Genomic DNA, 17,520 nt, shown 5'->3' on the forward strand with positions numbered 1-17,520 from the left:
ATTCTTAGGTGCAACGAAGTTAACGGCACCAGATGGAGTTAGGTGCTGTAGTGTAAGGCGGAGATATCAAACTTTGATGCACAGCAAGGGAGCGACCGTTGGATTCAACTACCATCTAATCTGAAGGCTTGGAATTTCAGCGCTGTGGTGCTTGGCAGAGACTTCCGATTTTGATGCTCTATGAAGGAGCAACCGTCAGATGCTTCTGAGAACTGATTTGATGGCTGAGAACGGAGGCGCTTTTGTGTGTAGAAAATGAGGTTGTGCGCACCATTCTTCGCGGTTTCCTTGCGTAATTTCTCCCGGCTTTTCACTACTTTTCTGCTCTTTTCGCTCCGCGACTCATCCGAACTTTATTTATTACCTAAAAATGCAAAATTAATTAATAAAAATATTTATTCTTGAAAACAATGAAAATACAGAATATGGGATAAAATGTAGAATTAATGCGCAAGAGATGAGTTAAATGCCAACAAAAAGGGATAAATATATACAATATTTGGCACTCATCAAATACCCCCAAACCTGAATTTTACTTGTCCTCAAGTAAAACAAAACTAAGGAAATCCTAACTATACCACTGTCGCTGGTCTCTCGAATGCATTTAGCGTATGCACTAAGCCTTTTAAACCACTAAGTGTCCCTAGTGGACGAGTTGAAGTCTCGTGAAGGTTTACCAGAGGTGTGCCTACAAAACCTAAGGACAAAATATAAGCTCATATTCCGTCAAATGTGACATGTGCAAAACAGTTTAAGCTCACAGCAAAATGGAGATGTCAATCTAGCTATCAAGGCACAATCCTAGCACTGATAACAAATAAGGACATGTGATAAGAGTGTAAAGTGTATCTACACATGTGTAAAGAAAGATCTGAAGTTATGACTACTAATCACCAAGAGATAGTTTCTCAGGCTAAGAACTGAGGTCGAAATCTAGCTAGCTGTCCGGACTTTACGAGAATTGTGAATGAGTTGGAGGTATTTCACAATTACTCGCGTTGTACATCAATGGCATACACCCTTCCTTGCTTATTACAACAAAACAACAAAGATAACTATTTACATGACTCTTATTTACATTGACAAATCTCTTTTTATTTTTGGAACAAGAGATGATGGAATTGATAAATACTTGATTTTTTTGGATTTTTTTTTTTTTTTTTTTTTTTTGTATTTTTCTGATTTTTTTTTTTTCTCTCTTTTTTTTTCTGAATTTACATCGTTTTTTTTTTTTTTTTTTTTTTTTTTGAACAAGGAAACACTTTTGATACATATACAAAAGGAAACAAAAGATTACATGACACTTTGCAAGAGGTAGCCCTTTTTGATGCACCCAGTTAAATTCGATGGTTGTCTTTCTTAATGTAACCTCCACCTTCTATCCCAACCAACCAAAGAACAAGCTAGTCAAGTTTCGTTCAGTATTCTAAAGTGATTGGCAATCGTAACTTCCTATCAAACACCTTGAAGATCGAGGCCATACATGTATTGGTAGATCGTGCGCGTGCAAATTCTTATCACTATGTGAATTGTGCTAGAATCAGGGTGCCTAAATATCTAGACTAAGACTCCTAATAAAAATACATATTTGCACAAGAGTCAACATTTCAAGGTAAATGAGCTCCATTTTTTATGATTTTTAATTTTTTAATTTTTTTGAATTTTGATTTTTTTAATTAATTTTTTTTTTTTTTTTTTTTTTAATTTTTTTGGAATTTTTCAATTTTTTCAAAAAGAAGAAGGAGTTCGTTTTTAATTATAGCATATTATCGTGGTATCTACTCTATACCCCCAAACCTAAACTAAACATTGTCCTCAATGTTTCAAAATATGGAAAGAATTAAAATGCAACATATGGAAAGGGACATGCTGAGTAGAGTAAAAGGAGAGAGAATACCCGATTTCGGCGAAAGCAGAATTAAAACTCCGTTATTCAAGGCAAAAATCCAACATATTTCAGCCGAGATCATATTGGATTAGCAAAATATATACAAAAGGAACAAAAGGGTTTTTAAAATTTTATCTACTGGATTATATACAAAAAATTCACCATACACTAACAATCTAAAGAGTTGAGGATCAACCCAAAAGACGAAGTGTAGACATTTCAACAGCTTCACACAATAATAACAGGAAAGAAACGCAAGTGAAACTGTGAAACAAAATGAGCTACCCCCAAACCTGGATTTTACAGAAGATATAATTTTGAAAACAAAATCGCGCAGTTTTGGGGGTTCATCATGCACAAGGTCTAGCTCAAATGAACTGTGCTAGGGACGGGCAAACATGCTATTTCCAACTGTGGTTCCTCAAATGTATTATATTTGGAAGCAAAATAGTCCAAGAGGACTTGGGAAGCACACATTTCCAAACCTAGGTTGGGCATTCTCAGAGAAATTGGTTTTATAATATTGGTACAAACCAAATCTAGGTTGGGTGGAAGGCCATCAGATTGTGACTTAGGTAGAAGTAGGCATATCATTATCAATCAAATCAAAATCTTCTAACTCATCTACACATGTCACATCATGCTCACAATCATCACTCACATTGGCAAGTTCACACTTAGAATTATCAACATCATCAACAGATTTATTCTCATGCATCGGCAAATCAGGAGAAATATCACAATGTGACCTAGGTAGAGAATCAGACACATCAAATATATTTTCATGCATATTAGTGTCTACAGAAGATTCAACTATCCTATGTCATGCTCTTCACAGAATAATTGTACGAATCCCATGTCAATATCAAAATCATATGAATTACAATGAGTATTAGAAAAAACAACATTCATGAAGGTCGAGGGCGAGAAGCCATATGTTATTGAACCAACAGGTTCCACAATATTTTCATGTTCTTCTAACACTCATCATAATCATCATAATCATCATCATGGTAGCATGCATATTGGTCCTCATTAAAGTGGTGGTGTCGTTAGTCGATTCATGTTCCTCTAAATTAGGTTCATATTCAACATTATTTATATGAATGGACTAGACACTTCATTAGGGACAACATACATTTCCTCATGAATTTCCTCCTTTTGTAGGTGAAGCAAAATCTGATCTAAATATGCCTGAATTCGTGATGTAGATCTATCGAAGTTTTTGCTCACTAAGTCTGAAAGCTTCGTGGTGGAGTCTAAATTCATGGGAGTACAAAATTCTTCATGTTCAAATTGTGGTGATTGGTACATGTGTGCATGGTCATTAGGGTTTATAAAAGATTGATCGCAACCCTCAAAGGATTGATTCTGGTCCCAATGACTACCATTCTCACAATTTATGGGCATTTCATACCTTGGATTTTCTCTAGATTGCCTAAAATTATTGCAAAATATGACATTCTCAACAGGGTGGTCTAAACTACCACATGCGGGGACATGCATAGATTTCAGGTTGCCTAAGAAAATTAGATGTGACAGATTCCTCATGTGATTGCATTTCTAAAGCTGTGATTCGAGCTTCTATTTGATCCATAAGTGATGATTGTGTGAGTGAGGCACTAGCAAAATGTTCATTTTCACGTTGTGGCGAATGATGCATGTGAATAGTCATTAGGGTTCATGTATTGCGGCTCGGGACTTTGAAAATGTCCATAATAATTCCTATGACTATTGACATCATGGTCCGTGGAAGGTTCATAACGTGGCATATGCCCATAAGCAAGTTCTCTAAGAGTTTTATTTCCATCCCCAGGAGCAGACCAATATCCAGACATGATTGGCTCAAAAGCTAAGTAACTATGTTACAAAGCTCAGAATTTGGTTTTTAAAGGGTTTGGATTTTTGGGAAAAATTTGGTTTTGGTGGGAGACATTTGAAAATTTGGTTTAAAATGGGAGTAAAAATAAAAATTTGGTTTAAGATGGGAGCAAGGTAGAAATATTTTTTTTTTTTTTTTTTTTTTTTTTAAAGAAAATAAATTTAAAAAAATTTAAAATTTGGTTTTTGAATGGGAGCAAGCCTCTAATGAAATGGAAGGAAGGCTGCGACCTACGAAAATCCAAGTTTTAATTTTGAAAGTTTAATTTGGCCCAGTTGGTTAAGGCCCGACGTTTGTTTTAAAACTTTGGTTTCGAGGTCCACTTACAAGTCCACAGTCAGTTATTAGCTCAGCTGGGTTTAAGCCCAGAGTCCAAAATACAAGTCCAATGGAAAAATTTAAACAAGCCCACACAAAATAAATACAAACCCACAAATTAAACAAACAAGCCCACAAAAATTAATTACAAACCCAACAGAAAATAAAAAGCCCAAAAATTGGCTTTAATATTACAAGCCCACAATTAAAAATTGGAAGCCCACAATTCGGGTTCTCTTAAATGGGTTACCTTTTAAGCACAGCCCAGCTGCTCTGATATTGTTGCAAAAACCCAGTTGGGTTTTGGTTCTTTTCCTTGGTGGCGTCCCAGCAGAGGAAAAACAGGTTCAGAATCAGCAGGTCCAACAGCAAATGAAGTGAAGCAGATGCAGATGCAAATGCTATGCAATGAAATGCAAAAATAGCTAAGAAAAACACAGATAAAACACAACACCAATCCCCGGCAGCGGCGCCAAAAACTTGGTGGGCCCGGAGATGTGTATAAAATTGAGCGTAATGAAACGCGGGCCTACAGTAATACCGCAAGTGCACGGTCGTCAGTTGTAGCTCGTGCAAGTACGGGTCGATCCACAGAGATTGGGTGTGTTTCGGAAGTGTTTTAGCTAATTGGGTTCCTAGATTTGCTTTGGGCTTAGAAGCCTTTTGGCTTAAATTGGGCTTTGAGTACTAATGGGTTTGAATGCCCTTTGAATGAATTGGGCTTAGTGGGTTTGTTAAAAATAGAATGAACTGAGCTTGGGCTCAGTTTGTCTTTGAAATGCAAATGGGCTTTGGCCTTAAACTTAAGCTTTTGATTAAGCCCACAGTTTGTTGGATTGGGCCTTAACAATGAATTTGACTTGGGCCTTAATGAACTGGGCTTTGGTTTTGGTCTTTACAGGTGGGCTCAAATTGTGCCCTGGGCTTTTGGAAGTGAGCTGTGGAGAGCAAAGCAATCAGCAGCAATGCAACAGCCCAGAGAAGTGGATTGGCAGCAGCAGCTGCAGAGAGGCAAGAAGCAGTGCAGCAGGCACCAGCAGCAGCAACCTGGTAGAGTAACAGGCACCAGCAGCAGCACACCAGAAGAAGTGGCAGCAGCACAGAAAATGCACAGCAGTGCAGTAACAACAGAGCTGCAGCAGCAGCTGCAGCTGCTCAAGCAGTGAACAAAAAGCAAAGCAGGGGTGCAACAGAGTTGCAGGGCAGGGGGGAACAATCAAGGTAAAAGCAAAACAAAGCAAGAACAAAGCTAAACTAAACAGTTGAAGAATGAATTGTGGTTGAGAATGAAGTAGATTATGGATGGGAACTAGGGGTTGAATTCACTCTAATTTTTACTATGCAATCTCCTATAGAAAGTTAAACACAACTATGGTATTATTTCCAAAGCACTAATTGTCTTTCTACAGCACAACTAGTCAAGGGATTATGAATTCAGCTTGAGTTGCAGCTTATCAGCAGCTCATGATCCTAACTACAAAGTATACATGGCATACATTGTGAAAGTGAGGTGATGATGAGCTAAGTTCAAGTTTTTCCTAAACTTGTTTAGCTTTCTAGAGCAATGTGATCAATGTACTATACAATAAGACATTAGATATTCATCAAGTCCCTAGCAGGGTGATTTAGAACATGACAAACAGCAACTAACAGTGCAATGAGACTAACAGTTGAAACTGCAAATTAACAAGAACATCAAAAACTAACAGGAACAAGACACTAACAGTGCACAAGGAGAAAAATATGCAAATGGTTAACAGTGCAGCAGAAATTAAAATCAAACCTAACCCAATTAGGGGGAAACTTGGCTAGTCCAAGAACAAGTTTTTCATTCTACAGCACCTCCCTTTTATACCCAAATTAACAAATTAGGGTTTCAACACATTTTCCCCAAAAATATCACTACACAGTACAATTAGGGTTTAACTTATTACCCAAAATTTAGCTTCCAATCTCCAAAATTTGCTCGACCCATGCTTCTTGATGTCCCTCTGATGCTCTTCCTGCTCCTATTGTCCCCTAATTTCTAGCTATTTTACTCACCCCAAAACCTAGGGTTTCAGAGGTTGTGAGATGAAGAAAATAGCTAGGCTAGGGTGTTGTCGGGTGTTGGAGATGGTGGTGGCAGTGATGGAACTGGTGGTGGTGAGGGAATGGTTGCGGCAGAGGAGACAGAGGAGGAGGTGGTGTTGCAGGCTCTGCAACTGTTTTTGGGAAGAAGGGGAAGAAGAGCTCGGGAGAAGAATGGGAGAAGGGTCTGTTTGTTTGGGGTGGATGGGTTCGGTGCTAGGGTGTGAAGCGGCTGCATCGAGTTCGATATTTGCGAATCTTAGATGTTGGATCATTAGATCTGAGTGGAATCGAACGGATAGATGGAAGGGTGTGTGAAGCGACCGTCGGATTCTTAGGTGCAACGAAGTTAACGGCACCAGATGGAGTTAGGTGCTGTAGTGTAAGGCGGAGATATCAAACTTTGATGCACAGCAAGGGAGCGACCGTTGGATTCAACTACCATCTAATCTGAAGGCTTGGAATTTCAGCGCTGTGGTGCTTGGCAGAGACTTCCGATTTTGATGCTCTATGAAGGAGCAACCGTCGGATGCTTCTGAGAACTGATCTGATGGCTGAGAACGGAGGCGCTTTTGTGTGTAGAAAATGAGGTTGTGCGCACCATTCTTCGCGGTTTCCTTGCGTAATTTCTCCCGGCTTTTCACTACTTTTCTGCTCTTTTCGCTCCGCGACTCATCCGAACTTTATTTATTACCTAAAAATGCAAAATTAATTAATAAAAATATTTATTCTTGAAAACAATGAAAATACAGAATATGGGATAAAATGTAGAATTAATGCGCAAGAGATGAGTTAAATGCCAACAAAAAGGGATAAATATATACAATATTTGGCACTCATCACTGCACAAACAACATAATACGTTGGTCTATGATCATGGAGTCGGTATGTAACTTCTAGATGTGTAACTTCTAGTTACACAAGTTAAATAGATGTGTAATTTGTAGTTACACATGCTAATCAGATGTGTATCTTCTAGTTACACAAGCTAAATAGATGTGTAATTTGTAGTTACACAAGCTAAATAGATGTGTAATTTGTAGTTACACATGCTAATTAGATGTGTAACTTTTACTTACACATACTGATTTTGATGTAGTTTTTTAGAGCAGTTTTATCTTGATTTCGTTATCTTGATTTCAAATTTGTTAAATTTTGCTTGTTGACCAAAATCTGAACTTACTTTTTGTTCTTGAATGATTATTTCAGCTTGTATTTCTAGTTCAGCTACTTCATTCCCCTCTTACAATAGTGATGGTGGTGGATCTTAATTGATCTGCTAAGGTATTGAACCTTAATTCTTTTTATCAGTTCTTCACTGCTTGTTATATTTCATGATTGCAGACCTTTTTTATACAGATAATCAATTTTTGATTGGTGAAAATATGGAATTTTACTTGTATAGTTATCTTTCTTCTGCTCATGCTTTTCCTTCTTTCATATAATGATGTTGCCATGTTTCTTAGATTGTTGAATCAAAGCTTGGATTTTACTTACTATACAGAATGAGCACTGGTATAACAATTATGGTCAAATATTTTACTATATAGAAGGGTATACATGTTTGTGCATCGACACGGCGACTGACATGGTAAACACAGGTTCAATAAAGTTAGGGTTAGGTTCATGTTATGAACATTCTTATGTTTTGTGATTTCTCCTGTTAGCTAGTTCGATCTAACTAGGCTGTAAAAATGTCAAAATTCTAAAATCATGTAACTGCTAGTTACACATGTCAATTGGATGTGTAACTGGGAGTTACACATGCCAATTGAATGTGTAACTGCTAGTTACATGTGGTAATTATATGTGTAAAACTTAAGATTTGTATATATTATGTCATGCATTCATATTTTTTTTATGTTCTGGTCAGATATTGGAATACCAGTCAGTCTTTCCATGCATAAATATTGATTTATCCATCTTTTTACAGGTTACCCTCTCTGAGCAGATGAGTTAGGAGGTATGATTACGTAAGACTTGAGATGACAGAGAAGAATATGATGATCAATTGGTGTTTTGGATTGGTGTTTCAATCTGCAGGTGTTGATTATTAATATTACTCTCAATTACACTAGATAGATGCATGTTAACTCTCAATTACACTAGATAGATGCATATGTAACTCTCAATTACACTAGATAGATGCATGTGTAAATTCTAGTTACACATGCTAAAAAATTGTTGTAAATGAATATTAAAGTAATACATGTATTTTTTATATGTTCTCTTTTTATGTCTATTTTTTGCATATATATATACAAGTGTAACTTTGCATTACACATGCCATAAGGATGTGTAACTTCTGGATACACATGCCATATGCATGTCTAACTTATGTTTACATATTCGAACTGTACTTTAATAATTTCGGGCCTAGATTTAATAATTTTGGGCCTAGATTTAAATTTTATTTAATTATGGGCTTGGCAATATTCATAAGGGTATCAAGGTCTTTTAATAATTCGGGGCCTAGATTTAAACTTCTTTTAATTAAGGGCCTCATATTATTGGTTACCCATGGGTGGGGCCTGAGCCTAATTTTCCCTTATCATAATATTGTGCTCAATATATTCATGAGCTGTGTAACCAGAATAGATAAGATTATCATAATAAGAATTATCTTCTTCTTGATCCTATATTTGTGAAGATGGTATCTATGAGCTAGGGTTCTTGAATCATGGGTAGTGATTCAGAATTATACCAAAATAAATCAAAACAAAAAGGGCAGATGGAAAACAAATTTGCTCCTATTATCGTTCAATCTGAAGGTGCAGTATTCAAGCCTAGGATTGTTCTTAATGAAACAAATAATGATTTGTGGTCACAAATCATGGAGATGCATATTGCTGAAAAAGAAAAAACCTCCTTTATTATGGGAAGGACAAGAAAATCTGCCGAGGAAGATCCAAGATATGAGAAGTGGCACACAGATAATCAAAAAGTCAAGAGATGGTTGTTGATGTCTATGTCACCTGAAATCATGAAGAGATATATTTGGTTACCTACTGCTAGAGAGATTTGGGATGCATTATCTAAAGCATTTTATGATGGAGATGATGAGATGCAGGTATTTACTCTAAATCGACGAGCGTTTTCGGCAAAACAATATGGCAGATCACTCTCAATTTATTATGGAGAACTAATTGAAATATTTGGAGAGCTGGATCATCGTGACAAGGTGGTTATGGAGAATTCTAATGATATTGAAGCCTATCGAAAATCAATTCAGTGCCTAAGGGTGCATATATTCCTTGCTGAATTAGATGAAAGTTTTGAACAAATCCGTGGTGAAATCTTGAGAAAGGATCCTATTCCTGAATTGGAATCATGTTATGCACTCGTTCGTCGTGAATCTGTTCGAGTACAACGATGGCAAAAGAATCGGAAGAAGTTGAACCTGCTGTTATGGCAACTCGAAACCGGTACAATCAAAAAGGGTCTTTTCAGAGATACTCAAAGACTGAGGTGGACAAGTCATCACTTAAGTGTACACACTGTAATCAATCTGGACATACAATTGACATGTGTTTCGAGTTGGTTGGATATCCAGATTGGTGGGATCAACATCTGGAGAGGAAGAAGGATACAAAGAAAAATTCTGGTACTCCAATAGCTTCAACAAAGAAAGGAAAAGATTCCATGGTAATATCTGCATCAGTAGCAAGGACAGGTAACGATGGTATGTTTTTAAATGTTTCTTCACTTGTTTCGAATAATTCATGGGTAGTTGATTCCGGTGCCACAGACCATATGACATGTGATTCTAAACAAATCTCTCCCCTTAAACCATCCTTACAAAAAACAGTCTCTACTGCAAATGGCTCACAAGCTCCAATTACTGGTGAAGGGACAATATCTCTCACTGAAAATTTAAACTTAGATTTTGTCTTAGTAGTTCATACATTAGACTGTAATCTCCTATCAGTTTCCCAAATAACTAATACTTTACATTGTGTAGTGATATTTTGGCCTGACTGTTGTGTTTTTAAGGACATCACAACGAAGCAAACGATTGGTTATGGTGTTAAGCGTGGGAAGTTGTATTATCTGGATTTGGTGTCAAGTAGTTCGGATAAGCTGCGTCAAACTCTTCTTGCTGATGATTCTTAGGGGGAGAGACAAAAATCTCAAATTTTTTTATGGCATCGACGATTGGGACATCCGTCGTTTGGTTATTTAAAAATATTATTTCCTAGTTTGTTTGCAAAACTTGGTATTTCTAGTTTTCATTGTGAAGTATGTGAACTTGCAAAAATCCATCGTGCTTCTTTTCCATTATCATTCAATAAGAGTCCAGTTCCTTTTATGATCATACACTCTGATGTTTGGGGGCCATATAAAACTACTACCCTGGGTGGTTCAAGATGGTTTGTTACTTTTATTGATGATTGCACTAGAATGATATGGGTGTGTCTCATGGAAAACAAAAGTGAAGTTACCGCCTTCTTTCAAAAGTTTCATAAGATGATTAACACTCAGTACAATAAACAGATTCAAGTACTTCGTAGTGATAATGGTGGTGAATATATGGATTCTGACCTTCAACATTATTTTGAGGGACACGGGATTATTCATCAAACTACTTGCTCTAATACGCCTCAGCAGAATGGAGTAGCAGAGAGAAAGAATCGTCACTTACTGGAAGTGGCCCGTGCTTCATTGATAGAAGCACATATGCCACTGATGTATTGGGGAGAGGTACTTACTTCTGCAACATATCTTATCAATCGAGTGACATCCAGTACCATTGTGTTTCAAACACCCCATCAAGCTCTTGCTGAAGCAGTTGTGGCTCCAACTGTTCATAATCTGCCGCCTCATGTGTTTGGTTGTGTAGCTTATGTTCATCTGCACAAGAACCAATGTGATAAGTTGGATCCTAGAGCTCTGAAGTGTGTATTTGTGGGATATGCAACAACTAAAAAGGGATACCGTTGCTATCATCCTCCAACCAAAAGAATGTTTGTTACTTTGGATGTTGTATATCATGAAGATACTATGTATTTTTCATGTGAGTCTGAACGTCAAGGGGAGTACCATAAGGAAATTCAGACTCTTAACTATGATGAAGATATATCGGAAATTGATGTATCTGTTATTGTCAACTCTGATGATATGGTAAGAGAATCTGTTGATGAAAGTTCTTCACGAGAAGAAACAGAAAGTACAGTATTAGATCGTGATATAGAGATTCAAGATGAGGTTATGATAGAAGAGATTCCAGAGTCTACGTTAACTCAAGAAGATGAAACACCAAACCAATCGTCTGCTACGGATGTTATTGAAGAATCTAGGAGACAACTTTCACAACGTGTAAACAGAGGTATTCGTAAACCCATATATGAACCTGAAATCTCTAGTAAGGTTAAGTACCCTACGAGATATTATGTCTTTCACCATCGTTTGTTTAAAGTTAATAAGGCATTCATGAACCAACTATCTACTGTTTTTATTCCTAACAATGTGCAGGAAGCATTAGCTGATCCAAAATGGAGAGCAGCTATAGAAAAAGAAACGAGGTCCCTTTTTCAGAATGATACTTGGGATTATGTTGATTGTCCAGAAGGAAGAAAGATTGTGGGGTGTCGTTGGATTTTCACCATTAAATACAAGGCAAATAGTGAGATTGAACGTTATAAATCAAGATTAGTTTCTAAATGGTACAACCAAACTTATGGTATCGACTATACAGAAACTTTTGCTCTAGTAGCGAAAATCAACACAGTACGAGTATTGTTATCGCTTGCTGCAAACTTGGATTGGCCTTTGCAATAGTTTGATGTAAAGAATGCCTTCTTGCATGGTGAATTAACTGAAGAAGTTTACATGGAGCTCCCACCTGGTATTTCAGTTCCAGTATCTCATGGTAAGAAGGTATGTAAGCTAAACAAGTCATTGTATGGACTAAAACAATCTCCAAGGGCCTGGTTTGGCAGATTCACCAAATCTATGAGGAACTTTGGATATCGTCAGAGTAATTCTGATCATACTTTGTTCATAAAGAAAATGAAGGATAAAATTACTGCTCTTATCATATATGTAGATGATATGGTGGTGACAGGAAATGATCCAGAGGAGAGGAAATCTTTGCAAAGATACTTATCAAAGGAATTTCAAATGAAAGATCTTGGTTCATTGAAATACTTCCTTGGGATTGAAGTTTCTCGATCCAGTGAAGGAATTTTCTTATCACAAAGGAAATATGTTTTGATCTGCTAAAAGAAGTGGGCATGTCAGCATGTCAGCCAATCCATACACCTTTAGAAGAAAAGGTAAATCTGTGTATTGAACCTGATCAAGTTCCTGCTGATAAAAGGAGATATCAAAGACTTGTGGGGAGATTGATGTATCTATCTCACACAAGGCCAGATCTTGCTTATGCACTCAGTGTTTCTAGTCAATTCATGCACAATCCAGGTGAACAACACATGGATGCAGTTTTACGTATTTTGAGGTATTTGAAGTCTGCTCCTGGAAAAGGAATTTTATTCTCTAAAAATAAAGATTATAGAAAGGTTGTGGCATATACAGATTCTGACTATGCAGGAGAAATAGATGGAAGACGTTCTACTGCAGGCTACTTTACCTTAATGGGAGGTAACTTAGTTACTTGGAGAAGTAAGAAACAAAATATTGTTACACGATCAAGCGCAGAGGCAGAATTCAGAGGTATGGCAAATGGCATTTGTGAAACTTTGTGGTTGAGGCTTCTCCTTAAGGATTTGAGGGTTCCTCTCAAGGATCTTATTACTCTGTATTGTGATAACAAAGCTGCGCGTGATATTGCTCATAATCCTGTTCAGCATGATCGTACTAAACATGTGGAGGTTGACAGGTTCTTCATCAAAGAGAAGCTGGACAACAACATTATTGAGTTGCCACCGGTTCGGTCTGAAGAACAACTTGTAGATATTCTCACACATGGAGTGTCATGCAAAAAATACTTGAGTTTTCTAGACAAGTTGGGCATGTGTGATATCTATGCACCAACTTGAGGGGGAGTGTTAATATATATCCTTATTTAAGGATAATATATTGTTTCCTAGTATATAGGATCTTTGCTTTATCATAATATTGTGCTATATATATTCATGAGCTGTGTAACCATAATAGATAAGATTATCATAATAAGAATTATCTTCTTCTTGATCCTATATTTGTGAAGATATCATTTGGGAAAGGCTTTGTTGGTGGTTCTCATCCTGATCTGGCCGCTGCTATGGGGTTGTCTTCGGATTTCAATCTGCTTTCCCCAAATGATAACTGGGAATTGGAGGCTAAGGGTGACGAAGAAATATTAACGAAAATGAGGATAGCCATGATGGTGAAGATGCTGAACTTCGGGATGCTCGAGAAAATAAAGGGAAATAAACTGTTGTAGGCAACTCTTCGATAGATTCTGACTTCATCCGGGCTGTGATGCGCAACAATGATGATGAGACCTATGAGTGGTTGAAGAAAAAAGGTTTTATCAACATTCCCTACCCTTCTCCAGTTGTTAATGGTGAAATAGATTCCGATGCTTTTACTCGTAAGCACATGGAAGTATCGTCGCATGAAAGGGTGTGTGATATGTGGTAGCATGCTCATGATACTCATGTTCCTGCTGACTTCAGAGTTACACCTCCGGCGGACATGTATGAGATGATGGTCGTTGCTGATGGGCACATGTATGGTTTTCCTCAACGTTGCATTCTTGAGGTACGTGCGTTTGTTAAATTGATCCTCTATATTATTTTCTTGTCTTTGATTCTAACTTTCCTTTTTTACTTGTAGTTGGCCAATATAATGAGATTACAAGTATTCAGTTAAATGACTTTGAGTAGGGAAGAAAGAACAATTACATGATTGGATCCCATACCTAATATTCCCTCTCTCTCTCTTAAGATACTTTTCTCTCTCAAAATAACTGACCCCTTCTCTTCTATTGGAGCTGGGTATTTATAGATTCTTTGGGTGAGTCCCTATTATCGTTACAGCTGTTATCCACCATCTTGGTTCGCGTGCCAATCCCGTTGGTTGTTGTCGTATTATCCCGAAGATACCTTAACAGTAACATATTATCACGAAGATCACCTGTGGACGAGCAACACAAATTATGACATGCGTTCTCTGTTCGTAGCATTTAATGTGGGAAGATGGATATCCCAATGCCTTTGACAACTATTTATTGAAGTTGTCATTTCAATGTTAGTTGGACTGCATCTCCATCGTCCAATTTGAATTTATCTTAGGATATGGTAAAGTGAAGTCTGTGAGCTGCTATTGTACTTCGTAGATGGCTTCTCATCAAGTACTCCCTGGATTTTTGACCGTTAGATGTGTGCATTGGAGTCCACGTGGCCGACGATGGTTTAAGACTCCAGATGTTGTTGAGTGTTTAAACGTGTCATCTTCTTCTTTTGATTCCCCAATGTTGTATGGTCTCCACGTGCTCATCTGCAGGACACGTGGCTAATGATGATTAGGTACTCACATCTTCATATCTTCTCCTGTCTATGCAAATTAGTGAAGGTCTCACTATGTAACCAATGTCTCAAGATCTATCTAACAAATGTCCTAACACCTATTTTTATCAAATCAAATTTAGAGCTTGATTTTTAACTAATTTAAAACCTAAGCCATTGAGATCAAGCGTCTATAAAACCTGAGATCTGGCTTGATTAAACCTTAAGAAAGATTAACAATTGTTAACTACAATTTTTCTTCATCTCTATTAATGACTTTTGATTTGCTGCTTCAACTCCATCATCTTCATAGTAGCTCACCTTTAGAAAATTAAGTTATTAATTTTAGGGAAAATTAGTGCAATGGCTGACTCTGCAATAATTCGTTTTGAGATATGGTAAAAAAATTAGTTTTGCAAAATGAAGTATTTGAAAATAGAAAAATAAATTTGTGTGTGGTTTTTGAGATTTGTATGAGATCTATCTACTATCAATGGCATATTCAGAAAAGAAGCCCATTGTCCTGTTAATTTGTATACTCGTATACGTATCAAGGTTCACTAAAACAACAATAGTTTACATTGGAAACAAGATTTGTTAGTTTTATTGCATTGAAAACAGTAATTCGTTGCATTAGGATAAGATTTGTTGTTTTTAATGCAAGAAAAACCAATTTCTAGTAGAATAAGACAAAAACAACACAGTTTCCAATGAAATGGAATAATTCTTTATTAAATCTTAACATGTATACGGGTATACAAGTTAATAAAAACCAAATGAGAGCTCCATCGATCAGATTCACATCTTTAAACAACTTTTCGGGCCCTCAGTATAAAATTAAATAAATTATTCTTAGGACAGCTACGTAAATTTTACGAGATTTATTATGGTAACTTGTATAACATTGTCGTTATATATATGAAAATGCTTTATATCCCGGGAGAAAATCCCAAGATATTTACCGTGAAATCAATAGTAAAAGTAAGTTACTAATTAATGCTTAATCCCTATCCTGGTACACACTAAAATTGAAGCATCCTAACTAGTTAGTGTTATCGGGAAAGTGCTAGGAAGATCCAGGATTTATACCCAAAATTTAACATCATTATGTGGCATGCATCTAAACCCTTGATTTGGAACTCTTTGGAACCCGCGGTGGAATCCACGGTTGAATGCGAATAGCCAATACCTTCACAAGTAAGCGGGGTATTATTTTAATGTCGATTTGCAGGATCTTTTTAGCATTTTAGGTGTAATTTCAACTCTTCTACATAAATCCTGAAAAATGGACTCCACCAAAACGACTTTCATAAATTTGGTTGGTGGGTCCGGTCTCGCATTCTGAGACTAGCAGAGGTCATCTTATTGTGTTTGTCACAATTGGGAGAGTTTACTGTTGTTGGTAACATAAAGCATTTTTCTTTTTATTTTGCTCTTTTGTTGATTTTTCACTATCCCTTCCTTATTCTTTTTCATTATTAATTTAATTTAATTTTTTATCAGTAAATTTTTGTTTTATCGATATAGAATAGGGCATAAAAAGCTTATGCTAGTTAAAGGAAACAACGAAAGCACTGAGACAAGCTTTAGTTCAAGGAGGAGAACAAGAAAGTAAGAAAACTAAAACAAAGATGGAAGAAATAAGAAAGAGAAATGCTAAACTCACTATTTTTTCCCCGCAAATATTCTGTAGAGGGGATTATGCGACAGTTGTTTAATGATTCTAGCATTGTAAAGTGGGCCATGGTGTATGTATCTATCGGTGAGATACTCGGTAGCTATTTTCCGATAAACTTAGAATTTCCGAACAAGAAAAGGGAAAAAAAAATAAAAAAAAATTGATTCTTTTGTTTCATGTTCTTCCAAAAAAAAATGAAAATCTTAAAAAAATGGTTAGAAATCCTCCAAAAAGGTAAAATTGAAAAACCATGCCGGCAATATCCCCAATTATTCCATGTATCCCCCAATTAAATGTTCTTATTTAGGGTTTGAAACAATATGTATCAACGTTTTCCTTGTCCGAATTGAAACGATTTTTTTCACCAACTATTTTGTTGATTATTAAAATTGTATTCGTGTTATTCTTATTCAGATCAAAATAATTTTTTGGTTTCGCTATATCCCTTTGTTAGATTTGTTTCCATCAGGACTGTCGGTGTTGTTAACTTATTCTGGTTTTATTGATGAACCAATGTTTGGTTTCGCCATTTTTCCTTGTCAGATTTCATACCACCAGAACCGTTGGTGGTTTTACTTTTTTCTTTTTGATGAAACCATTTTTTGTTTCATCATTTTGCCTTTGTTAGATTTGGTTCCACCAGAACTGTTGGTGGTGTTAGTTTATTCTAGTCTTTTGATGAAACTATTGTTGGTTTCATCATTTTCCCTTTGTTAAATTGCTTCCACCAGAACTGTTAGTGGTGTTAGTTTATTCTTTGCTTTTTAATGTTTGGTTTCATCATTTTCTCTTTGTTAGATTTGGTTCAACTAGAAATGTTGGTGGTGTTAGTTTATTTTGGTCTTTTTGGTTTCATCATTTTCCCTTTGTTAAATGTGGTTCCACCAAAACTGTTGGTGGTTTTAATTTATTCTGTTTTTTTTTATGAAACAATTTTTTTGATTTCATACCAAGAATTTTCTTTTGCGAGTCTAAAGATTTAGACATTTGTTCCGTAATTTCAGGAAAAATTATGGTATTCGTGTTTGCTATCACATGAAAAGCCACTTAAAGAGAAACATGAAGTCTCATGAAGAGAATATATCATAAAAGGTGGAAAACATGAGAGCAAAGCATCTTACAAGATACTGATGGACAAACCACCTAAAAATTAGAAAAGATGACACTACTGTCAGTGCGCGCATAAAAATCAATGTACTGTTAGCTAGTTGTAGTACTTGTAATAACCTTTTGC

The sequence above is a fragment of the Papaver somniferum genome, chromosome 3 (assembly GCF_003573695.1).
Source record: "Papaver somniferum cultivar HN1 chromosome 3, ASM357369v1, whole genome shotgun sequence".
In the NCBI taxonomy this organism is placed as follows: domain Eukaryota; kingdom Viridiplantae; phylum Streptophyta; class Magnoliopsida; order Ranunculales; family Papaveraceae; genus Papaver; species Papaver somniferum.